Genomic DNA, 26069 nt, shown 5'->3' with positions numbered 1-26069 from the left:
ATAGTATTGTGCTACCATCACCAAAATTTTCCATCATGCCAAAGAGAAACTTAATGTACCCATCATCAAGAAATGAATCTACATTCCACCCCTGCCTCTGACATAGCCCCTGATAATCTGTGATCTACTTTCAGACTTCATGTATTTGCTTATTCTATGCATTTCATAAAAGTGAAATCAGATAATATTGTTCTTTTGTGTCTGGTTTATTTAACTCAACATGATTAATGTCACATGTATCTGAACTTCATTCCTTTTTATGGTTGACATTCTACTGAATTTATACATCAGATTTTTCATCCATTCATCTGTCGATGTACATATGGGTTACTTCTACTTTTTGACTATTGTGAATAATGCTGCTATGAATATTGGTGTACAGATACCTGTTTGAGACCTTGCTTTGAATTCTTTGGGGCATATACCTAGGACTGGAATTGCAAGTTCATATGATAATTCTATATTCAACTTTTGGAGAAAATGCCAAACTCTTTCATGTCAGTGCACATATGTTCCCACCAGCAATGCACAAGGGTTTCCATTTCTCCACATCCTCACCAACATTTATTTTCCAATTTTTAATTTTTTTATTTTTCACACCTAGTAGGTGTGAAGCCATGATCTTTTTAAACTAACCCTCTGGCTCTCCTTTGCTTCTAACTCCTCTTTTACATTCTCCTCACTTCCCTGCTCCAGGGTCTTGGCCTCTCTGCAAAGTCCCCATGCTCACAGGCTTACTCCCACCTGTCATCTCTCAGCCTAAATGTCTCTCCCCTGGACATCATATTACCCATTTGTTTGTCTGTATGTCGATTGTCTGACACCCTCTGGAACAGTACTGTCCAATAGAAACATAATATGAGCCACAAATGTGAGCCCCACATACAATCTTTAAATTCCTAGTAGCCATTTTTTAAAATTAAAATAAACAGGTTAAATTAATTTTAACAAAATATTTTATTTAACTCATTGCATGCAAAATGTGACATAAAATCAATTTTAAAACATTGGATTGTTCACATTATTTTTCATACTAAATCTTTGATATCTGATGTGTACTGTACACTTAAAACACATCTTAACTCAGACTAGCCACATTTCAATTGCTCAATAGCCGCATGTGGCTCACGGCTACTATATATGATAGCACAGCTCTAAAATATGCACCCTGTAAATAAGCAGGACTTGGTCTGTCTTGTTCATGGCCAAATCCCCAGCATCTAGAACAGCACTTGGCAAATAACAGATTAATGTTTGTTGAATTAATGATGAATGGAATGGCTTTATATCTCTCGGCACCATGGCTTGGTCCTGAGGTTCTCATTCCAGCCTTCCGAGAACGCTTGCTGGCAACCCTCAAGCATAGGCAAGACAACCGTGCCATCTACTGGTCAAAGGTGGGTCACTCTCCTGTGAAAGCCAGGCTCTTCTCTGACTCTCCCAAGGCTGGCCGGGGAAGAATATTGGCTCTGGATACCTGGAATGATGTTTTTTTACTCAAGCTTAGACTCCCACCCAACTTTCCAAAAGGTATTCTCCAGCCTTTGTGTTCTGGTGTGACCAAGGCAACTGTTGCAAGGCAAATGTTGCAAGGCAACTACTCTCATCAACTATCAAAAACAGTGAGATGACGCCAGGCTCCCTTCCACAGGGTCCGCACCTGAACTCTGGAAATGGCTGCCTGAAAGTGTCTCCTGCAAACCTGCCTTCTGTCTTCTGTTGGTCCCGGCCTTATGAGAATCTGATGAAAGCCAGCCTTCAAGTTGCTCATAATATCTGGGGATCCAGAATCCCCTGAAGGCTGTCCAGGGCCCTCATGGTAAGAACTCCTGCCCCTAGAGTAAGTGAGCTATAAACTTGTGCTGAATGAGTGGCACCCCAGTGCAATGGCATACAGTGCCTCCAATATCAGTTAAGGAATTACACTGAGGTGGAGAGCACTCCTAGCAATGTTCAATGAACAGAACAGGATAATAATAGTAACAATAAAACCCACTAACACTTATTTACTATTTATTATGTGCCAAGTACTTCTCTGAGCTCTTTATGTGTGCTCGCTTAATTCTCACAACCCACTCCCCTTTGAGGTAGAAATCATAATCATTTCCATCATACAGGTTGAAAACTGAGGGAAAATTGAATAACTTGACCAAGACAACAAGCTGATGAGTGGCCAGGCTGGAGTTCAACTCTGGCAGAAGGATACCACATTGCATATACAGTCTGGTCTCAATCTTATGAATTTGTTTATTTAACAAATATTTACTGGGCATATTTCTCACACAGGCATACAGCAGTGAAGAAAACAGTCTCTGCCCTCCTAGAGTTTTCTTTTCTAGTTGGGGGAAACAAGAAAAACAAATCAGTTTATATAGAAGGACTAATAGTAATAAGCGCTTTATACAAAATGACAAGAAACTCATTCAAAAAACTCTTGCCAGGATTGATCCACGTTACTTTTTAAAGCCCTCCTGGATCTTAGGGCAAATAACAGTTCTTTCCTCATCTCCTGCTGTAGGTTCAAAGTTGCTAGCTGATAGCAAGAGGGGTCAAGAAGTGACTCCTGATGCTGAGCCCTGCCTGCAAGTGGTCTCATTGGGCAACTTACCAAAAGCCCTAAATGAGAAGAAGAGGGACTCATTTTAGAGTCAAAACAACTGGTAGGCTTGGGTTGGGCAGGAAGTTAAGGCTTGGGAGGATGTGGGATTTAGGCAGGACCAGGAAGCATGGGCATGATTTGGACCCATGCTATGCCCAGCCTGAGGTCTGGTATAGTACATGCTCAATAAATCTATTGGGCGACTGTCTGATATAGTCAATGAGTGAAAATAAAAGCAGAAGTCTTGATGATGGGAGTGGGGCTAAATGAGAGCTCAGAATGCCCCAAATCCCAGTGACCCATATTGTTAGGGGTCAGGGGAGGCCTAGCACATACGGAACAACTGTATAATGAAGAGTACAGACCTAGTTTCTCAGCTGGATTTCAAGCTGCCCTTTCTTTCAGACCATCTCCAATAGGTTAATTTGGAGTAGCTCCAAGGAGTTGGCAGAGCAAGCAGGTGGGACTCTTAAGGCTCCTCTAGCCACACCCCTCAGGCTCCAAAGGGTTGTACAAGTCCACATGATTGGGAGCTGGTCTAAGACTCACAGTCAGTTGGGTCAGAGTCAGCCTGGAATTTCTCTGACCTTAAGCACACTGCAGGAGCTCCAATCTTAGGATCCCTGTAATCACTCCAGGACATTCGAGGTACTTTTAAATTATTGTCAAGAACTGTACATTTAGTGGTGGGGGTTGAGGGAAAGTGTCGACAGTTTTTTCAGCTTCTCAAGGTGAAGAACGCTGGGGACCCTGCCACAGGACATGAAAGACACGATACTCTCTTCTCAGGCTCAGGCTCAAGACAGGCCCCCTATGGCAGCTTTCTTAACATCATCTCCCTTGGGACTTGCCATAGAGTGCCTAGCTGCCCCTATCTGGAAATCTCTCTGAGTGTTTACTCTAGGGGATGGCAGGAAATCAGAATTTCTCCTGTCTCCCCTCCCCAGCCCTTGGGGGCAGTTGGGCACAACTAGGGATCTGGAACAGTTTCCTGCAGCTGCTGGGAACAAGGAGCCAAAGAATGCTTCTACTTCCCTGGTTTTCCTGGGATCCGCCTGTCCTACCACTGCAGTCACTGGGCTCCACCAGGTCCCACTGTCAGTACATTTTATCCCTTTATGAAAGGAATTCGGAATGAGATTACTCCAGTGTTTGGCAATGCAGGAGAGAAGGAGGCTGCCCAGCTGGTTGGGCTGTCTTGTCAGCCACCCTGTCCCCTTCCTGCACATTCCCCTGGCCATCCCCCACCTCTAGACCATTCTGCCTAGAGTCAGGCAAGTTCTAGCAAAGTCCAGGGTGTGTGGATGCCGGATGTCTGGTCGGGGCCTGCTTGAGCAGTCAGTTACCCTTGCCCCATTCCTGCCTGTCTGATCAGGCCCAGCCAGGCCCTGCTGCTGCTGAATCCCTGCTGGGATTCCACCAACCCAGCAGGGGACTCACCTACTCCCTTCCCTGAAGGCCCAGCTGCAGCGACCCTCCTCACACCTGCTTATTTCCTCTCCTTGGAGCTGGAATACATGCTTCTCAGCCTCCCTGGCTGTGACTTCTCTTTCTCTGCTTCTGGGTTTCTCTCTTCTCTGGGAACAGAGTATGTGCTCAGTAAAGAGCTTTGTGATTTCATTTGTTCCTTACCCTCTTTACTAATCAGGATTGAGATAGGTGGCCTTAGATTAAACACCATAATTGCAGAAAACCACATTCAGGCTACCCTGGCAATATCTCTGTCCAACCTCCAGCTCCCATGCCTTTTTGCTGCTCTTTGAAGTGGCCTACAGACCTTTAACTTCTCCTTATCAAGGTTTCTGGCAGCCTCTTCTTTCTCTCAGTGATCCCTGACTGCTCCCACAATTCCACAGTGTGAAGGCTTCACCAGAGCGAGGCAAGGGTGGCCATGGGCCATATGCCCATGGTGGGGTCAGTGAGCAGAGACCTAGCTCTGTTTCTCCCAAGCCTGCCTGGGTTGACCTGGAACCCCTGTATGATTCTTCCATGCCCTAGGCCTCAGTGTTGGGTGGGTACTGATAGCTGAAGTTTTGTTTTGCTTATTTATTTAGTTTTATTAAAAATAACTTTTTTGATAGCTGAAGTTTTGCTGTCCATCCATTCACCAATTCAGCAAGCGTCAGTGGTGTTTCCTACTACTGGGCCAGGCACAGTGAAGGCTACAGAGATGAACACAACTCCACAGCTCAGCTACTTAATGGCCATTTGACCTCAGGTAAGTGACTTAACCCCCTCAGGATCCTTATCTATGTTTTATTGGAACCAATAAAAACAATTTGCCACAGAGGCTAGGGTGTTTCAAGGGTGCGGGACAGAGCTGGGAATTTTCAGTTATTATTATCACGGGCAATCTTTGCCCTGCAGTAGCTTAGAGTCTCCTAGACACAATGGAGAGTCAGATACCAGGGAGACTCGAGGTTTTGATTCTTGAGTGAGATGGACAGGACTTGGGTAGGTGGAAAGAGAGGGTCCCTCAGAGATAGGTCTCTGCAGGGGCAGAGGACAAAGGAGGAGACTGGGATGGTGGGCCTGGAGCAGTCTACGATAAGTCCTTAGGCCCAGGGTTAGAATGGGGCCTACATTTATCATGCAGATGGCTGGAATTCACTGAAGATGTGTTCGCTTGTAGGAGTTGGGGTCCACAATGCCAACTGGACTCTTTTTCAAGGTCTCTCCAAAAGATTCAAGTCTTTACAGACTTAAGACTCCAGAGGGTCTCATTTCAATCAAATGTTCATTTATTATTCCAATTTTATTGGGCATCATTTAAATGCCAGTCCCTGTCTTAGGTCCTAATGGTCCCCAGGATGAAGGGAAAGGACAGACAGACACAGACCCTCCAGTCTGCCTAGGGATAAACTTTAAATCCAACATAATAACATGGTGGGCTAAGTAGTGGTCCAGAGCAGGGACATTCTGCCCAGACTGGAAGCTAAGACAGGGGATGAGTATGAGTGAGGTAGGCTAAGTGAGAAAAGAATGCCGTGGACAAAAGTGTCAGCACATGGGAAGGCTTGAGGGGAACTAACAGACACCTGGCATATTTGAAGGAATTTAAAGAAGCTCCACATGGCTGGGGTCTTTGGGGCTCCATGTGGCTGGGGTTATGCGCAAAGAAAAGCTGGGATGAAGAAGTGGGGATAGATATTGAGGGAAATGGAGGTGGAGAGGTGTGGGGAGAGATGTGGGGTAAAGGGGTGTGCTGGAGAGTGGGACAGGTGAGGTAAGGGAGAGGGGCCAGGCCAAGCAGGAGGGTCGGGGTGAGGAGGGGTTGCCCTTGACATCTGTCAGTGGGAAGTCAGGGAAGAGCACTGAGCAGGGCAGACTCATGGGTTGATCTAGGTTCGGATGGACCTCTGGTTGCTGCCACATGGAGCCTGGGCTAACAATGGTGCTGGGGGTTAGGGTCTTCAGCAGAAGACGGGGCCCCGCAGCTCTGCCGCACTGTTGGCTGCTATTCGTCTATGGGAGAGGGTGCTCAGAAGACCAAGACTAAGAAGACAAAGGGGACATGCGGGGTAGTGACTGGTACCTCACTCTTGGGCTGACAGAAGGCTAGGGGACCTAGGTCCTGGAGAAGCCTGGGAGCAGCAACTGCGTTGCTCCTGGCAAGGACATAGGCAGCTCGCAGCTGTGGTGGCTGGTGGTGCCAGGGTCTCTTGTGCTTGCGTTCAAGGACATCGGAAAAGCAGGGCTATAGCTGTGTCAGTGGGTCCATAAGGGCAGGGCAGGAGAAGGTCATGGCAGTTCAGCTGGGAACAGCCTCTCACTCTTATCCAGCTGTCTGGGAACAGCTGCCCGGAAGAGGGAGGGAGGCCAGGCAGCAGCAGGTGAGGAAGCTCCCTGACTGCTTGGCCGTGGGAACAGAGGGTGAAGCCGGTGGGGGTGGGAGGGCCTTGCTGGAAGGAACCCAGAGAGACCTTAGGGAAACATCCATGGAAGATCTACATGCTAATAGCCTGCCTGGAATTCCTAGGGTAAGGAAAGCCTGGGGGTGGGAAAGCCAGGGAGGGAACCAAGTGTTCTCCTCCCCTTTCCTTTAGTTCACCCCCAAGACCATCCTCCTAGGCTGCACTGCCTCTCTCCCACCTCGGGCCTCTCTGGAACCCACCCCTCTCCTGGGTTTATTATCTCCTTTCCGCCACCTTCCTCTGCTTCTTACTGCCTCCTAAGTCCTGGCTCTTCTCTTAAGAAGGAAAACAAACAGAATCCTGGGTACCTAACAGCAATTTAGAACACTCCAGCCCACAAGGAACCAGGGTCCAGAGAGGGAAATGGGTTTGTCCAAGTTTCTGGTTAGTCAGGGGCATGCACCAGGGCCCATGTCTATTGTGCACACAGCCCTCAGGACCTTGATCCCGGGCCACGCACCAGACTTTGCCCTCTGTGAGGTGAGAGGGCTTACTGGCAGTGAGACTGGCCCCAGAGTTTGTGGATGTGGTGAAGAGGCCTGCAGCCCACCACTTCCCCTTCCTCTGCCTACCTCAACATTAGGGCCTCAGTGCTGCTCACCCTGAACCAGTTGCCAAGAGCCCAGACAGCAGGGCAGGTACAGGGAGGTTTCAGGCAGAGGGAGGGTAGGGGGTTGGCTGAGGTCAGACTTCCTCCTTGGGAACTCCTACATGGGAGGAACAGCTGTTGGGTCCTGGCTTGGGGGCCCTGACTATCCCTTCAAGAGGCCCTTCCCCTCCCCCTAAACAGTGTGTTCCTACCTGCATATTGCACCACCTGCCACATTCCCTCATCTACCCTGGGACACAGAAATGGTATGGGAGGAAGCAGAGATGAACTGTTTCTTCATCTTTTCTGGAAAATTCCTCCACTGTCACCATGAATGAGTCTTTTTTTGTGGCCCTGGGGACACGTCAGTGCTTTTGTAGAGAGGCTGCCACCATGCTCCCAGTTAGTCATACTCATGCCTAGAGGCCCAGAGCTCTGACCTCAAGCCAGGGTCTCTCTACCCTCTTATCCTAAGGGCCCATTCTGAGCTTTGCTCTCAGATCTTTCCAATCCAGGCCTTCGTGGTCCCTGGGGTCCCTTGTCAGGCCCAGCCCACTAAACCCCTCTGATGACAAAGAGCCCCTCCTACATATTCATGGGTGACCCTAGCCAGGATCTTGGTCCAGCTTGGGCAAATGGTAGCTGCAAGATGGACCTTTGAAGGTCACTAATCTGGAGAAACAAGCAGGAGGGAGACAGATAGGACAGCTGGCTGAGGCCTTATCCCTGACCTTATGATATCTCCACCCGTCCTGAGGGCCTCCTGCAAGACTGTCTGGCAGCCTCTCATGGGAGTCAGATGGGAGCTGCTCTGGGCACTTGGACCCTGCCCCTGCCCTCTTTGCTACTGGTCTAGCCTATAGGCTCCCTTTGCCCAGGGACTTGACATTGTGCTGTCCAGGCCTATGCTTTGGGTGTGATGCAGTGAAGCCCCCACCTGCAGTGCATACCAGAAGCTGCTCAAACCCAAGGGAGCCCGCCCCACCACCACAAAGGCCTCTAGTCCCCTCTCAGCCTTCCTTTCTTGGGGTTAGAAGTGGGGGAGTGGCCCTTCCGCATTCTAGGGAAGGTGGAGGCAGGGAAGATGAGAAATTTTCTCTCTAGATACTTGTTCTGACTTGACATCCCCTGGTGCCTGGCAACACTCCCCTTCCTAATCCCCACCTCTGCCCCTCCTCCCTTGTCTGTTCTCCCCTTTTCCATCCCTCTGCTCTTCCATTTCTCTTTTCTCACCAAGTAGGGATAGGAGGTGGTGTCACATGACCAGGCAGGACTGGGGCCTGGACTCTCTGCTGTCCCCTCACCCCACCAAATTACTTCCAGAAGACCTGAGCTGTACTGACTCCACTCCATTCTCCTTTCTGCCTACAGCTCCTGGGAGCCTATGCCTCTGGCAAACCATAGCCTGGTTAAATCTATCTTCTGTGCCTGCCCTCCCAAGGGGCCCACGCTTCTGGCCTCTACCAGTAGCTTTCTCTTCTTTGTTCTCTGTTCTCCTCTAGTTCCTCGGTTCTGCTGACTGGGGAAACTCCCTTCTTGATCTTCACTGTGGCCATTTTCTAGGCCAGTTCCATTGTTCCCCTAGAAAACCTCAGGGCTTCCTCCCTCCCTCCTGCAGGCTCTGCCTTCAAAAGAAGCTTTCCCTGAGGACCTGTATCATACGGTGGCCCCCAGCCCCTCCTGGTCCTTCCATCCCCTTTATCAGTACCTGATTATACATTCTTATTTATTGTCTATCTTGCTACACCAGAAAGTGGGCTCCACAAGGGCAGAGCTTATCTCTTATTCCTTGCTGTGTTCCCACCATACAATAAGCTCAGTAAATATTCATTGCTTGAGCAACACATGGATGGATGTTTCACACTGGCCCTGACTCAGTCACTTGACATGGTCTTTGGTTATGTTATGTGGTCTGTCACTCCCAGTGAATAGGCAGGGCTGCTGCTCCTCCATGAGATAACATGATGATGGGGATGACCAAGTGGCTCAGAGAAGGAAAGCAGCTTTTGCAAGGTTACACAGTGAACTCGGCCTGAGCCCCTGCAGGGGTTTTTTGCTCACATGGACACACTGGGAGGCTTGATTGATGAGCTAACATTCATCCTTTACTGGCTCCCCTCAAGAAGGTTGGAGGGAAAACCTTTCATTTCTCCCAGAAACTGGGATTTCTTAGACAGGAGGTCTAAGTGTTTTTGTTAGCACTCAGTCTGGAGCAAAGGCCATCCGTCCACTTGGGTCCAGTTCTTTCCAGTGTTCCAAGGGCACACTTGTCACCTACGATAGCAGAATCAGAATCAGTGATTGTTTGGTATCTCTAAGAAGCCACTAAGGGGAGCCCAGAATGCTGAGAGGGGCAAGCCGAGATCTCAGGCCATGTCTGGGATGAAGGGGTTCTTCTGCCCTGGGGAAGTCCCTGGTTGGGCTCTGAGCCAGATATAGACATATGAACAAGAGCAAAGAAGGGGCTCTCACTCCAGCTGAACAGGATGAGTGTGGGTGGCTGCCCACAAGACTCTGGGTTTAGCGGCTAGCTGGTCAGTGACTCCAGAGAATTAACAAATAGGCCTCTCAGCTTTGCTTGTCTTCCTCTGGCTGCTCAGCAAGACCAGACTTAATCTGGTATTTAGTTCAGTGCTCAAGGCCACAGGCTCAGTGTTTTGGGAACAATCGTCCTTGGGGACTGCGGAATGTGGCTGAGGGAGGGGAAAGTGGATGTGTGTGTCCACCCTTGAAAGAGGTGTCTTCATTCAGCCAGCACTCATGCTTGCTGTGGGGTTCCTCTCTCCAGAGTCCAGTTGGCATTTTGGAGCCCAACCCACAAGCCAACTCATCTTCAGTGATTTCCAGCCATCTGCATGATAAATGTAGGCCCCATTCTCACCCTGGGCCTAGGACCCATCATAGACTGGTCCAGGCCCACCATCCCAGTCTTCTCTCTTTTCTTCTGCCCCTGCAGAGACTTATCTCTGAGGGACCCTCTCTCTCCACCTACCTGGAGGGTCAGGTGTGGAAGGTGTTGCCTGTTTGACTGGAAGAAGATCCAATGCCAGCATAAGGGATGTATGAGAAGTGTCTGGTGGAGGTAGTGGAGTGGAGGGCCCTGCAAGGGAAGGAACTGGCTTCTGGGAAGGTTGGTGGTGACCTACAAATATGCCTACTGGAACTTTCTCCTGGATGAACTTCATGAGCCCTTTTTTTCTGCCACAGCTGCCAGACAATCTGTCTTCTGTTAAATCCAGACAAAAGGGACCCCCTCCCTCTCTCTGCCTTGACTGGCTGTGCTTGTGGGCGTACTGACACAGGCAGGCCTGGAGGCCTGGCATTTGGGTCAGGAGCCTCCATTCTCTGTAGGCTTTGGCCCTTGCCCTTCTCCATTGGGCCTCAGCAGCAAGAGCCTCCCTCCCTCAGGAACAGCCTGAAGCTGGACATTGACATTTGGCCATTAATTCTTCAGGGACATATTAAAGGCAGGAGACCTGGATTTCTAAGACCAGAGGAAAGCTTGGTCCAAGTAAGTGTTTCCTGGATTTAAGTTTGGTCCATGTAGTTGTCCCCTGGATTTGGTCTCAGCTAGACCCACAGCCTCAACTTAAATTATTTCAGGCCCAAGAAAACACAGGGCTATTTGCCTTGGGCCTTGCCCAGGGCTCAGACCTTGGATGTGACTGCCAGCTGGGAGTTGGGAGGTGATATAGGTAGCTTCTCCTGATTCTTTCCATCTTAAACAGGAATTGAACCCGTATTAGGTACAGACTGTTTGGTGCTGTTTGTAACGTGGGGCTGAGCAAATTGGTTCCTAGCCCATGCGTTCCACTCCAGTAGGGAGACAAACCTTAATCATGTAATCTTCCCTGGGCTTCAGGCTGGAAGGCTAAGTGGGGGAAGCAGTGGGGACAGGAGGGCTAGGACTGAAGTTTGTTTATAGGGCTGACGAATCCCATTCTCAACTTCTTGATCGGTCCTCGCCAGGCCCATACCATCTGGGTTCTTTGGGCAGCTGATCTAGAGTATATCCCAGGCCTCACTCTTGGCCCTGCCTCTAGTGGCTATGAGCAGCAAGCCTGGTCTGGGGTGGCCTGAGTCCAGAAAGGTCCCCAAAGATGAGTTTCTGGGGACTGTGTGCTGAGCCCCAGGATGGGCTGTGCAGCCCCCAGGGAGGAATAAGAGTAACTCTTAGGAACAAAGGGAGTAACAAGGCCTTGATCTTACAGTATCCATCGAAGCTAGTTGCCTACCTCCCTTCCTACTTCAGTACATGCTCTGGTGGGGCTGGTTGGGCCTCAGGAGACTGATCCAGTTCTGGTCAGTCAAGCCTCCTACCTTCTAGGCCTGAAGGAACCAGGGTATACGGAACTCTTACTCTAGACAAAAATGAAGGAAGCCAGGGATGAAGCCCAGAAGAGCTCAAGGCTATTCTGATATGGGTGAAGGAATACAAGAGGGATCTGCCAAGGCGGGAGGCTGGGATTATAAATCAGGAAAAGCCTGGGCCTCCGCTCCTCTGAATGAGCCCCAAACCTTGGGTAAGAGAGACTGGAAAGGATTTAGCTATAAGGGCTTCAGGTAAACTCTGCTTCCTGTTCTCAGGACTAGAAAGGGCCCGTTCTACTCCTGATCGCTAATGAACTGTGGGGAGGTTTGGGCATGGAATACTGGGATGATGGAGGCTAGAATGAGGTCTGGCACCTCACTCATTCCAAAAAGAAGACGAAAGAAGTCTCCGGGCAGCTACTCTGGCATCCATGGTTGGTCAATGAGGTCAGAACAGCAGTCTGCCACTTCTCTGTAGATGGCAGAAGCACCTGGGAGGTGCCGAATGAGGCCTGTATTCACTCTCATCTTTTCTTTTTGAAATATATATATATATAAAACTATAAAGTCAGACACTTAAAATATCCACAGAACCTAGGGCTCCCAATCAGTGCCTGATGCGGTGGCAGGGAACCTAGTAAGCTGGAATGAATGAGTATATAATTTGTCCAGAAACCCAAATAATTCTGTGTATTTCTTAACTTTTTCAAAGCAGCAGAATTTTAGAGCTGGATTAGAGAAGAGTGGCAAACAGGTATGTGTGCTTGGGAGGTGGGGCATTCCTTTCTTCTCTCTCTGAAATGTGCCTCTCCCAGATACTCCTGAGAAAATGGAGAAAGCAGGGGAGCCCTCAGAGCCTTGTGGGTTTCAAGGCAACCTCCCCCACCTCCCCTTCAGCCAGTTCCGTGTTCAGAATGTGCTGGCGGACAAGAGTACAGGCCGGAATTCCAGCCTGGCCACAAGCCTAGGAGAGAATGAACCCATCCTGCCTGGGGCCTGAGTATGGGAGGGGCACAAAGTACACCACTGGTCTCATCCTCAGCCTTTCCTAGTAACTGGCAGGTCCAGGGCCTATGGGATGGGGTGTGGCAGGTAAGCTCTGGGGAGAGGAAAAGCTCCTTCAAGACCCTCACCTTAAGGGGAGGACGGACCCTAGCAGTAACCCCTGCCCCTTTCTCCCCCACCCTTCTAAAGAATGCAGGCCACAGGGAATGAGTGACCGGCGCCAGCGGGTCAGAGCTATTTCTGGCGCCAGAGGAGGCATCGAATTCCGGCATTCGGGGCAGGGGGAGGGGATGAAGGCTAGGCGCGAGGCACTTCCCCGGCGCCCGCCTATTATGGGCGAGACCCTTGGAGAGGGGGCAGTTTCTCGTCCTTCCCATCCTGGCCTCAGTTTCCCCATCCGTATAAGGGCCGGGCAGCAGGGCCTACAACCTTGGCAATGCAGAGGACGCTTCCTGATTATTTTCAAGGCTAAGAAAGGCTTCTTGATTTGCGTTCGAGGAAAGTTAGGAGGGCCGAGTGCAGCCTACGGCCAGTTGTGGCAGGGCTGGTTCTCGGGCGTGACTGCCCGGTGGTCCCCGATTGGCTGGACGCGTCTCAGAAGCCCTCAGACAGGTTGGATCAGACACCCCCTCATCCTAATCCGGGTCCGGGATACTCCCTGAGGACTCGGACAGGTCGGGGAGTGTCCGGGGACCGACTTGGCTAGCAGCTGAGATGGGACTTCCAAGCGGGGCGTGGCTTTTCGGGCGGAGGCGTGGCTGACCAATGAGCGGCGCGGCGCGGGCGGAGGCGTGGCCTGCGCGCGGGTGCGGCGCGCTGCGGGGCAACCAACGCAGGCAGAAGCAGGCGGCGCGCGGACCGTCTGTCGGCGCCGCGCGGAGCTGGCTGCGGGATTGGCTGTGGAACTCGCGTGTCAGGCGGTTGCTAGGCTCTGGGCGCGGGCCCCGCCTCCGCGCTCGGCGCCTTCTCACCGCCCGGTACGTGCTCGCGCAGAGGCTGCAGCGCGGCGCTCGCGCTCCTCGGGCTCGGCGGCTGCGGCTTCGCGCCGAGTCCGCGGGGAGCGGCAGCGGCGTTCTGTGGCCGAGAGGAGTGGGCACCTGCCGCGGTCCGCGCGCCGGCGCTCGGTGAGTGCGCTGTCCACCCCTTGCTGCCTGTCTGGCCTTCCGGGCCCTCCTCCCCGCCGCCGGCCTGGCCTCCCACGGAACACCTGCTACTGCTCCCTGGTCGGCCTGGGGCGGGGACACGGCCGCGGATGTCCTTGCTGGTGAGGCGGCGGCGTGGCCTGGAGACGGAGCCGCCCTCCTCCTCTCGGCCCCTCAGGCGATGGCTCGCGGCACTGGGTATCCTGGTCGGGGCTGCGCGCCGCGACGATGGTCCAGGCCTCATCCTGGCCCGCGCTCCCATTAACGCGAGGCCTGAGCGTCGGCCACGGGCGTGTGCGGCTTGGAGCCGCTTCCTGGGTTCCAAACCGGGGTCGCGGTCGAGCTGATCCTCATCCTGAAAACGGGGCGTCGAGCCCTAGCCAGAGGCGGGAAGGGGCGCAGCCTTCTCGTCCTGAGGTGCTCAGACCCTTGTGTTCCTCTCCACCTCTCCTTTCAGCTTCTGCTGCCTTTTCACTTGATATTTGGAAGATCAGGCTTCATCCGTTGGTATATTTGGAGGATGTCCTCGAGAAAATGCTTTCACATGACAGAATCCTTTTGCCATAAATTCCCAGTTAATTTCTCGCAAACTCAATTTAAGATTTAATATGCATCTTTTATTCTCTGTAACTTGAAAGGCAAGAGCCCTTAGGTTAGTAAATTGAGTTACTTCAAAATTAGTTTTAATCGTGACGGTGAAGTTTTCCCTTGGTAGAGGCTAGAGCCTGGGATAGCACATTTATAGCACAGAGTTTTAACTTAAGAGTCTGGCCTGCTGTTTCCTTAAATAAGCAAGTAGAAGTGATTCCTGGCATGGAACCTAGACTCCACTCAGGGAGTGTGGTGTTTATAGGACAGAAGTACAGATAAAGAGTTGGATGAACTTCCAGGTGTTTTGGAAAGTCTAGTGTGGGTGGGATATTGTAATTTTATCTGGTGGTTTTATGCTTAGTGTCCAGCGACATTGTGATAAACTTTGGAATGTTCCTGTTCTAAAAAGAATTTGACAGTAACACCTTTTGGAGGCATGAAAGTCCATAGTTTGAGTCTAAAAAAATTGAATTGAACTTTCTTTGCCTTGGAGCCAGGGAAGAGGAGCTCAGGTCCGATATGCATAAAGGAGGGTGAGGAGTGTTTTGTTTTCTTTAGGGAAATCAGATTTGAGAAGGTAGTTGGATGTGTAGTGGGAGTCTGTTCCAGGTCTGCGACATACTCTGTAAAGACCAAAGTAAGTAGTAGTATATAGGCAATAAACATCTGGTCAGAACTTGAAAGCTTGTGTTATTAGGTGCCTCTTGAAAAAGGCAGAGAGCAAGTCTCCATCTTCTGAAAAATTGATTTGGCAAAATGCTTACATTTATTCAACAAATACTTGGTTTTGCTATATGCCAGATTTTGTAGTAGGCCCTGGGGACCCAGATGAAAGAGGCTGGTTCTGTCCTTAAAGAACTCACTTTGGGGACAGCAGAAGTTGGGGAACCCATGATTGGCAGTGTCTGTCTGCCAACCGAGTGTGAGCAGAAAAGGGAATTCCTGAACCATGAGTTGCAGGGCCAGAAGGAATTAGCTGGGGGACAGGGAGGTCTGGACACAGGGAACCACATGTACACAAGTGCCAAAAATAGCACTAGTGAGTCCTCCAGCTTGGCAGGTGGGGGCCTTGAGCCTTGCTTGTGTGCTCAGGAATTTGAACTTCATATTTAAGGTGTACCTGGGAAAACTTAATTGGTGGAGTGTCATGAAAGATCTTGCTAGTGGCCATGTAGGAAATAGTGTTTATGTGCGTGCGTGCGTGTACGTCAGGACCTCTGTCAGTGAGATCAGCCAACAGAAGAGAGACAGGAAGGTAGAGAAGCCATGTGAGACGAGAGGCTGAAAAAGTAGAGCAGAGGGGATGTCATCCTGTGACAGGGGAGGATTCTGCATTCAGGAATGTGTGGGTTGGAAGACCAAGCATGATCAAGAATTAACCACTTCTCATGGGCATGGTTGCCACCTTTTGCTGGTGACTGTTAGACATTGAAAATGGTGGGGTTTGAAGAGATCCTGAGGCCACTTAATCTAATAGACTGAGATTACTGATGCTTAGTAAAGGAGAGGCTGAGATTTTATTAAAAACCTCATTTCTCACTTGAACTTGGGGCATTGCATTTTCTGTCAGCTAAGGTGTTTCAGAGTAAAAGTGTTCATCCTTGTTGAGGCAGATGATAGCGTGTCCTATTCTTTACCCCACAGTTAATTCCAGCTTTTCAGAATCTCTAGCCACAGTCAAGGGCCTTCTGTGTGCTTTCGCTACGTACACCACTGCTAATGCTTATGGGAATGCTTTATTTATTATTATTATTATTTTAATTTTTTAAGCTACTTATTTTGAAATATGTTAAAATTTACAGGACAGTTACAAAAATAATACAAACCCCATGCAGAGAACTGCAATATAACCCCCCTATCCATCCTGTTCCTTGAATACTTAATACTGCTATGTACATTTTCTAAGAACAAGGATATTCACTGCTGTATCCACCTGAGTGTAGTTATCAAGTTCAAGAGGTTTGATTCCATATCCAGGGTCTCTGTTGTGCAGTTGTTTAGACTTGAGCCACATGATTGCTTGGGGGCTGGAGGCTTCCAGAGTATTAGGGAAAGTAAGGAACACTGGTACGAACTTGGAAGGATACCCAGATGAGGACTAGAGAGTAAGAAGGGAAAGGGAATAAAATCAGGTAGTTTGTTCTTCTGTGTTCTGTATGTTGGTTGGGGATTTTCTCCCCACTGTATGTTCAAGTGTATTTCTGTGCCTCTGCCAGTGTTATTGTATTGTTGCTTCTTAAGCACTTATATTTCTCTGCTTCTCTGGTGTTGACAGCCTCTCCAGGCCTGGAGATACTTCTCTTGGAGTGAGCTGATGGTAGTTGTGAATATACCAGTGATTAATTTTGTCATTTCACAGAAGTCTTTTGTATTCATAGTGGTAGTAAAGCAGTCTTCTTAGGAGTTGCATAACCTGCTTTGCCTTTTGACGGTCCCCCTTTATTCTGATTAGTCTGTAATATTGCTCAGATAGCAATTTCTATAAATAGAGTTTGAGTAGTTTACAAAATTATACCAGCCAGAGGGCTTAATTTAGCCCTAATGAATAGGGTTTCCTATTTTCCTGTTCCTTAGATTTGAAAGCTAAGCATTTTCTCAGCCTTAGCTGAGATCCAGGGTAGAATGATGGATGAACACAATGGTACAAAATCATAAACTGAGAGTGTCTGTGAGTTTGTGAAGCTGTGCCATGTTGGTAAATCTGAATGAAACTCTTATAGTATGTTGACTTAATTTATATTTTAAAAGCTGGATTTTAGTGGAAAAAATCAGTTGAATATAAAAAAAATCACATTGTAACTTAATGTCTTAAGCTTAATGTTTTAAGGGTACATTTAATAATGCTAAGGTTTTGCTTCTCAGTTACACCTTCTTGGACTAGTTGTTTTTTTTTCCTTTTTTTTTTTTTTTTTTTACATGGGCAGGCACCGGGAATCGAACCCTGGTTGTCTGGCATGGCAGGCAAGCATTCTTGCCTGCTGAGCCACCGTGGCCCACTAGTTGTTTTTTAAAATACGACTGTCTGAAATATAGACATTGGGATTAATTTTATATCTCTGACACAGTTGTAATTTTTGGTTTTAGATTGACAGTCAACTCTTCTGTACAGAAAACATTTTGTTTTTTTTTGATAATGGCTATTGGCAAAAAAAAAAAACTGACGCATTGCTGAGTCGCAGTCCCCACTGCGTCGCAGTCCCCACTCTCTTTGGAGTTGGTCATTGTGGCATAATTCTGTTTTGGGTGTGGGCATTCACCAATATTGGGTGCTTTTTGTCCTGTAGGGCCTGCTCTCCAGGAAGGTAAGGCTTTTAAAGCAGTCTAGCACTAGAAGGTGAGGTGAAGGTGCCTGAAAAGAGATGTTTCTGCAAAAGAAAGAAGAGAATGATTATATACTTGGCAAAAAGATTAATCCCAGACTTTTAAAACACTTTTAATGGAGAAAAGACTGACTCAAATAATACATATATTTAAAACAAGAAATGTGGAAGACGGAGGTGGAAAGGAAAGATCCCTTGTCCCCCAGTTTTATTATTTCTTTGAATAAGAAATACCAGTGTGTGATACAAATTTAAGAAGTTGAAAAGGATTATTTACAGGAAAGGAATCTTCCTTCCTCCTCTCCTTGCAGCCCCCTCCTAGAGGCAGCTATAATGCCCTGTTTTATGGGTCTCCTCTAGAGATGGCCCTTTTATGAAGTTTAGGTTAGAGTTTAGATTTAATTTTTTTCTGACATTTAAAAAATGTTTGTTTATTAACTCTTTAAAATAATAATTACATGTTATAATAAATATAATACTGTTATGAAAAAGAGCTATACTTTCCTAACAAAGGAATATTTAGTGAGGAGTGTCATTGTTTTACATTTTCACAAGTCAGGCTAGATGTAATTTTTGTCCTACTTTTCCCTCCCTAGCATTATAGGATGAGCATTGTTCTATAAATATAACATTTCTTATCATTAGCCTGTCTCCAGTTCTTAGATGTTTATTTCCTATTTTAGTTATAGTGCATGTGCCAGTTTGAAGTTATTATGTACCCCAGAAAAGCCATATCCTTTAATCCTCATTCAGTATTGCTGGGTGGGATCTTTTTTATTGTGTCCATGGATATGTGACCCACCCAATTGTGGGTGGTAATTTTAATTAGGTGGTTTCCATGGAGTTGTTTCTCCACCCATTCAAGGTGGGATTGCTTACTTACCCTTTAAGAGGAAACCATTTTGGAAGAAGCTTAGAGCCAATGGAGCCCACACAGCCAGAGACCTTTGGAGATTCTTAAGGAAAATGCCCCCAGGGAAGACTTATGAAATGAGGAGGGAAAGCTAGCAGACCTGTTGCCTTCTAGCTGAGAGAGAAATCCTGACTTCATTGGCCCTTTCTTTGGAGTTAAGATAGCTTTCTCTGGATGCTTTAATTTGGACATTTTCACAGCCTTAGGACATAAACTTGGAACTTAATAAATTCCTTTTTTAAAAGCCATTTCATTTCTTATGTATTGCATTCTGGCAGCTTACAAACTAAATAAGTAATATTACAATTAATATCTATGTACATCAAGTTTTCTAAGGATCTTTTTTCCTTTTTATTCCTAAAACCAATCAACATACTATATGAACATTCTTTTTTTTTCTTTTTCCATTGCATAGTTGTATATTCATCACTAAGAATCTTTCTTATCATATCATTTATACATAATATTATGTATAAATCTTTTGACGAAATAAAAGTTGAGATTTGGCTTACAGTTTTATAGGAGCACATCTATAGTATATATATATGTATATACATATATATATATATAAAATATATATATACTTATAGTCAAGTAAGGCAGGTTTGCATTGGTTTTTATTTTCTTATTTATTTTTATTAGAGCACTTGTAGGTTTACAGAAAAATCATGCACAAAGTTTAGAATTCCCATATACCTCACTCTCATACACAGTTTTCCTTTTTATTAACATTTTGCATTAGTGTGGTACCTTTGTTACAATGAATGAAACTTATTATAATTATGCTGTTAACTTTAGCCCTTTGTTTATATTAGGGTTCACTTTTTGTGCTCAGTTTTATAGTATTTTTTTTTTGTAGTGACTTATACACAATTTAAAATTTCCCTTTTTATCTCTTTTCAAATATATAATTCAGTGGGGGTCAGTTACATTCACAAAGTTGTGCCTTCATCATCATCATTACTAAAACTTTTCCATCGCCCTAGAGAGAAAATTCCACAGCAATTAATCATTAACTCCTCATGCCTCTCACTCAGCTGGGCCCTGGTAACCTGTACTCACTTTATGAATTTGCATATCCTGCTTCTTTCATATAAGTGGTATTTGTCTTTTGTGTTTGGCTTATTTGATTCAGCAGGATGTCTTCAGGGGTCATCTATGTTGTAGCATGCATCAGAACTTCCTTCCTTTTTATGGCTGTACTGATTTTTATTTTTAAGACTAAGCATGTTTTCCCCAGTCCCTTTTCTGTGGCATGCATTGATTTGCAATTTTTATAGCCACACTGACACCTAGTCTCAGTGTTCCCAGCCATTGTGGGCTTGTACAGCCATAGATTCATTCTCCATGAGGCAGTCACGGCCCTTGGATGTCCTAAATATAAGAGAATATACCAGTTGGGGGAACTCAAGGAGTAGTTAAATACTTGGAAGAATAGATCAAACTCAGGGAAACAATGACAGCTTGGTTCCCTGTACTGGTGTTTGCTTTTCATTTTTATGGGTGTTGAGTTTTTATACATGGGGTATGGAAATCTACAAGCAAGAACTCTTAACAGAGTCCTTTCTGATAATTGCTTTACAGGTATTGAAACAGTAATGGAATTGAAAAATGTTTCTCCTGTTTGATTTTTGCAAATGTTCTGGTCATCTCTATTTAGCCTCTGCTGTCGTGGGAGCATTTCTCACCAGGCATCCCAGAGGATGGTATGGGATTGCTTAGATTCCCAAGGCTGTCTGTGGTAGAAGTAAACCAGTTCTGCCTTGGCTGTCATGAACTCCTCTTAATTAGCTCAGTTGTTCTCCAGGGCTGGGTTGTTTCTGTAGCCAGTTTTTTATATGAAAATCATTGTAGTCAGTAATGGAACTCCGAATAGCATTTCCTTTTTATTTAGCTATTAGTCAGAACCTGGGATATCATCTGTTTTCTTCACTACGGAATGATTCCATATAATGTGTGTCTCTCATTACTGTAAATGTCCTGTCTACACTTCTGCCTGGGCTTTGCACTGGAATAGCTCTGAATTCAGGGAGCGTCGTTTATTGGATTTTTTATGATGAGTTTAGTCAGATGTGTACCCATTGAGCAGGGGTGAATTCTGGGTGGAGTATATGAGAAAGAGAAGAGAACTCTGCTTTACCTCTTATGTGAAGTATGACTGAAGAATTGTTTTTATTTTTAGACTTTTAAGCATTATTGGGAAGGTTGATTTGCCTGATTGGAGAAATTTGGTGGGAGGAGACTAGAAGAGAAGCTCTTTATTAAAGATCTAAAAATAGAATTCATTAAAGTCACACATAGATAACAGTAGGAATCCTGTCTCACTTTCTCCTGCCCCGGTTTGTGCTATTGGCACTTGCTTCTGCTTACCTGGAAAATTCATAATATTTTGTTAGAAGGGTCAGCAGTATACTTTAAACACTATTTTTTTGTCAGTCTGAAGGTGTGCTTTTTCCACTTTTTAAATTGATTAGATTCCAGTGTTCTGGAGCAGCTAGAAGGAAAAATCTGAGATGATAGTATGGTAGCCTATGACAAACTCTGGGGTCTGTACTGTAGCTACTTGTTGAAGAGTGCCTTGAAAACTACTGCTTTTTTCTTTCTTTGCTTTGTATATATGTTATATTATGCAGTAATAAAAGTAAAAAAAGAAAAAAAGTGACTGGATTCCTTGATGCAAGGAAGAAAATTCTTAGTAGGAGAAGTTGGTTCTTTTGCCTACAGTACCAGCCCTGAACTGGCAGGTGTCCCAATCTCCTCAAAGCCCTGGGCTTTTTTTTTTTTTTTTATCTATCTAGTTGGGCGTTACTGACCGGAGAGAGGTTCTTAGGCAGGCTGACTAGTCCACCTGAGTAAATCAGATGGCCCTCAGGTCTTTCTTCTGATTTTTGCTTTTTCTTGTGTGTATTGGTCCTCTTTTGATTTTAGCAGCTGGAGAAGAAGGCAGCTGTTTTTACTTTTCTCCTAGGCACGCCTTTTGGGCCCCCAGCTGCCTGTGCCCTTTCCCTCCGTGCGAGGGGGTGAAGTAATGTCCTGGCCTCCCCTCTTGCTTCCAGGGAGAATAGACCCATTGTGGAGTGTGCCCATGGGAGGGCCCTCTGCTTCGGTGTCAGGCCTGCTATGGTCACTGGATGTGAGGAGCCTGGAGTACAGCAGACCCTTGCTTTTCCGCACAGCTGCCCTGATGCTCAGGAGTATTCCAAGGTGTGGTAGTTAGATTCAGTTGTCAACTTGGCCAGGTGAAAGCACCTAGTTCTGTTGCTGTGGACATGAGCCAATGGTAGGTGAATCTCATCTGTTGCTAATTACATCCGCAGTCGGCTAGGAGGCGTGTCTGCTGCAATGAGTGACGTTTAACTTAATTGGCTTGTGCTTAAATGAGAGAACGCAATGTAGCACAGTTTAGCAGCTCAGCATTCCTCATCACAGCACTTGCAGCTCAGCCCAGGCCTTTGGAGAAGTCACCCCGGGGAAAGTTCTTGGAACCCAGGGGCCTGGAGAGAAGACCAGCAGAGACCATCCTGTGCCTTCCACGTAAGAAAAGAGCCTCAGTGGAAAGTTAGCTGCCTTTCCTCTGAAGAACCAACAAAATAAATCCCCTTTTATTAAAAGCCAATCCATCTCTGGTGTGTTGCATTCCGGCAGCTAGCAAACTAGAACACAAGGGATGATGCTCATACTTGTCCCCTGGTCTGCCCTATGGTTTTGCCATCTGTTCATTAATGTTTGTGTGGACTCCTTTTCAGGCTTGTGACAATTCTTGCAGCATATAGAAGGCCGTATTTGGAGAGGCAGGCCTGTTGCTTCCCAGGGTGAGTGAGTACCTAATCGCAGGAGCTGGGCACTCCCTCCAGATCCACTGGGAAGTGTACAGTTAATTTAGTTATGAATGAAATTGAACTTTAAATTTGTATTTTCTTTATTTATTTTGACTTCAGTCAACTTTAGAACCATTGCAAGATGTGAAATCCCAGAATATGATTCTGCAGGTAGGGCAAGTCTTTGGCTTTTTAAAAACAAGCTGTATGGGTGCTGTCTTCTGAGATTAAGCTGCCTTACCTGATTATCAGACAGTTCTCCCAATCCCTAGAAAAAAAAATGTGTGAGTAATTGAAGAAAGGAAAAGAGATTCCATTGGCCCTTTCTTTTGCATGAGTGTTGGTTTTATGTAGGCAGCCAGATATGTACTTCACCAGGTCTGTGAGGTTAGATTCGTGAGTTGGGAGTGGAGGAGAGATGAGAGGAGACTGAGGAGGCCTGAACAGGCACCCCGTCCCCACTGGAGTTTGTGAAGGGCTTTTCTGTATGAGAGCTATGTATGTGGATAGCTGCTGGAGAATTTGCTCCGCTGAAGCCCAGATAGGAAGACTTTGGAAAACTTCATTCTTTCTATGATGCACTAATATGTACTATTCCCTGTCTTCCATGGAAGCAGTGTGTGAAAGGAGCAGCTGGGATTGTCCTGGGTATTTATCATTCCCTCACCTTCCTCCCCTCCCCTTTTATTACAAGAGAAAAGCTAGTCTGTTTTATCCTTGTGCTGAATTAGTGATATGTTTCTTTCTCCATTTAGGATTGGAGTGGTGTTTTGTTTTTACAAAATAAAGGAATAAATCTATTTGCCATGATGAGATTACACTGTGTATGCCAGCACTAGTTAAAATATGGTGGTGTTTTCTAAAGGAGTGCTCTCTTTCCAGATAAGGCCTGATTGTACTGTGGTATTAGGGTCATGGCTTCCCAAGAGATGAGATTTACCCACTACCTGTGCTTTTTGGTAAGATGGGCAAGATTTTTGGCACAGGTATTATGGGGTTGGAAAACACTTGAGTGGTAGAAATCTGGGCCTGAAGAAGAAACCTTCCAGAGCTATTGAGTCCCCTGGGATCCTCCCATCCTAGTGTGACCTTACGGAAGGCCTTTGACTTCACCAATTCAGTAAAATGGGACATAGAATTTTCTCCATAATTTGCTGAGAATGAAATGATGTATGATGTAATGAACCCCCTCCATAATTGCTCCTTGTTATTATTGAATGTGTCCTTTTTCTTTCTGGTGTAAATTAAGAGTCTGGCCTTTAGTAGAACTTAAGTAGCTGATGGGTTCATTTTATTATGTTTTATGATTATGTACATAATAAGTTAATTTTTTTTATGATTATGTACATAATAAGTTATTTTTTTGTGCATCAAATATCTTACAAAAACAAACAAACAAACAAACCATAAACTAGAAATGAGCTCACTGTTGCCTCCTGGAAAGTAGCTCTAGTTTGACTGCTCACTCGTCTGCTGAGTTTTGAGTTACATGATGTCTCATAGGCATGGAGTAGTCCTTTGAGGCACTGGTCCAGTTAAGATGAGTAAGGGACTATAAAAATTTGAGGATCAAGATCTCTGTTAACTAGACAACATTGTTTAGGTTTTTAAGTAGTTTCTTACTAGTGAAGTAGGAGCATAGACCTTCAAGGATGCCATGTGACTTGAGAGTGACTGGAGAGTACTTCATTTTCTTTTTATGTTTAACATTTGTTTCTATTTGGGTTATCAACAGCAGTGCATGCCTATTGTAAAAAGCCCTTGATTTTTAAAGGGTTAAACATTCGCTTATTTTTTCCCCCTATGACTTTCTGACCAGGTAACTTATAATATGAAACTTTGACTTTTTGGCCAGTAGGTGTGTGTGTTTCAAAATTAAAGAATTTTATTCACGTGATCAAAAAGAATTTATATAAGAAATGTAAGGATCATTTATTTTAAAGAAACCTATTAATTTCTTTAATAGCAATATATTTAAGGAGAAAATAGAAATAATAAATTTTTTTCCTGGAAATTGTATATCTCATAGTGTTTTTTTGCATAGTCAGGCACCAGGAAGCGAACCCGCGTCTCTGGCATGGCAGGCAAGAACTCTGCCTGCTGAGCCACCGTGACCTTCTCATAATGTCTTAATATTACCTTACCCCCCTCTCATTTACCCACAGTATTTCGATATTCCCAATTTTTACACTTTATCTCCTTCTATTATTTATTTATTTTTTTCTCATTTGTCCATGCCCTGGATAAAAGGAGCAACAGACACAAGGTTTTCACAATCACACTGTTACATTGTAAAGGCTCTGTAGTTATATAGTCTTCTTCAAGAATCAAGGCTATTGGAACACAGTTCAGCGGTTTCAGGTACTTCCCTCTAGCCACTCCTATACACCATAATATGAAAAGGTATATTTATATATATATAATGCATAAGAATAACCTGCAGGATAACCTCTGAAATCTGTTTGAAATCTCTCAGGCACTGAGACTTTATTTTGTCTCATTTCTCTATTCCCCATTTTGGTCAAGAAGGTTTTCTCATTCCCATGATGCTGGGTCCTGACTCATCCCTGGGCAGGTCCTATGTTGTGAGGGAGATTTACACTCCTGGGAGTCATGTACCATGTAGTGGGGGGTAGGGCAGTGAATTCACCTTCTGAGTTGGCTTAGAGAGAGAGGCTACGTCTGAGCAACAAAAGAGGTTCTCTAGGGGTGAGTCTTAGGCATAATTATCAGTAGGTTTGGCTTCTCCTTTGCAGGAGTAAGTTTCTGAGGGGTGAGCTCTAAGATTGAGGACTCAGCCTATTGAGTTGGTTGTCTCTGCTGCCTCTGAGAATTCCCCATATGGGGTAATTCCCCATATGGGGAAGTTGAATGTTTCCTCCTTTCTCCCTAGTCCCCCAAGGGGACTTTGCAAATACTTTATTTTCTGCCCAAATAATCGGGAATTTATCAGGGCATCACACTAACCTGTACAAACCAAAAAGATCTCATGCCCTATTTAGCATTCCATGTAATTAAGGTGTTCAAGTAAATTGACCAAACCAGTTAAATTAGATAATGTACTACCCAAAATATAAATTTTGCACCTCATAAACATCTCTCCCAATAGTGTTTTGAAAGACTTTGAGTCTGGTGAGTTTCTCCTAGTTGAGTGCTGGACAGCAGCAGATACTGTACATGAAACATGTAATTCAGTTTTTACCACTGAATTGTAGTTAAAACTCTTTAGTTAGAACACAAACTTGAAGGTTTTTTGTTATTGTTGTTGCTGCTGCTGTTAATAGGAGTGTGTGAACCTAACTCTGAAAGTCAGCATCCTCCCTAGAAACCTGTTTTGGGCTTCCTGCCTGCTCGTGTGACAAACCTATTACTGAGCATGTTGCTAAGTTCTGGGGTGTCTGGAACATGAGTACAGAGAGGTCAAAGAATCTGCTTCAGTTGAGTACCCTTGGACAGTCAGTATACCTCTGATTCCTGTATCATAAGGGCAGGGAGTATGGTGAGGGGTGGTGATGGGGTGGTTAGGCCCATATTGGAGGATGATATGAGGAATCAGAGAGAGGACTTTGAGAACACTCCCTTCCTCTTGTCTCATGCTTTGCTCATAGCAGATACCGAGAGCATCTTTTCTGCCCAATGCCCAACTTCTGAGTAGAGAATTATTGCCCTAAGTATAAAAGTTAGGTTCCAACCACCAGGTGATGAAGGCATCATATTTTATGATTCTGTGTTGTTGGGGAGCTGAGCTCTGGGTTTCCAATGGAGAAGTCTTCACGAGATTTCCAGATAATGGAGGCATTTACTCTCTGACCTTTGTGTTAGAGGCAAGTGAATGTAGAGCCTTGGCTTTTATCAGATAAGAAAATG

At 45.9% G+C, this 26069-nt stretch overlaps 1 protein-coding gene and 1 long non-coding RNA gene across 3 annotated transcripts in view; one reads left to right on the top strand and one right to left on the bottom strand.

The window, feature by feature from the left end:
- Positions 1 to 2265: 2265 nt before the first annotated feature.
- LOC143657195 (uncharacterized) lies at positions 2266 to 13189 on the bottom strand. The gene is made up of 3 exons (XR_013162771.1): positions 12848 to 13189; positions 9164 to 9376; positions 2266 to 2335 (listed from the first exon to the last, which is right to left on the bottom strand). It is a non-coding gene; the product is annotated as an uncharacterized LOC143657195 (long non-coding RNA).
- Positions 13190 to 13247: 58 nt separating this feature from the next.
- The window catches only part of DAG1 (dystroglycan 1), a 107998-nt gene continuing 95176 nt past the window's right edge, over positions 13248 to 26069 (top strand). The window contains exon 1 of one of the 2 annotated variants that reach the window (XM_077129311.1): positions 13248 to 13395. The gene's annotated coding sequence lies outside the window, so the exon portion shown is untranslated. Of the gene's footprint in view, positions 13396 to 13426; positions 13543 to 26069 lie in introns of those variants that run through there. The other variant, XM_077129310.1, reaches the window with a different exon arrangement.

Source organism: Tamandua tetradactyla, chromosome 15 (assembly GCF_023851605.1).
Source record: "Tamandua tetradactyla isolate mTamTet1 chromosome 15, mTamTet1.pri, whole genome shotgun sequence".
NCBI classification, from domain to species: Eukaryota; Metazoa; Chordata; class Mammalia; order Pilosa; family Myrmecophagidae; genus Tamandua; species Tamandua tetradactyla.
Note: the sequence above shows the minus strand (reverse complement) of the source record. Positions and strands in the feature narration are given on the sequence as shown.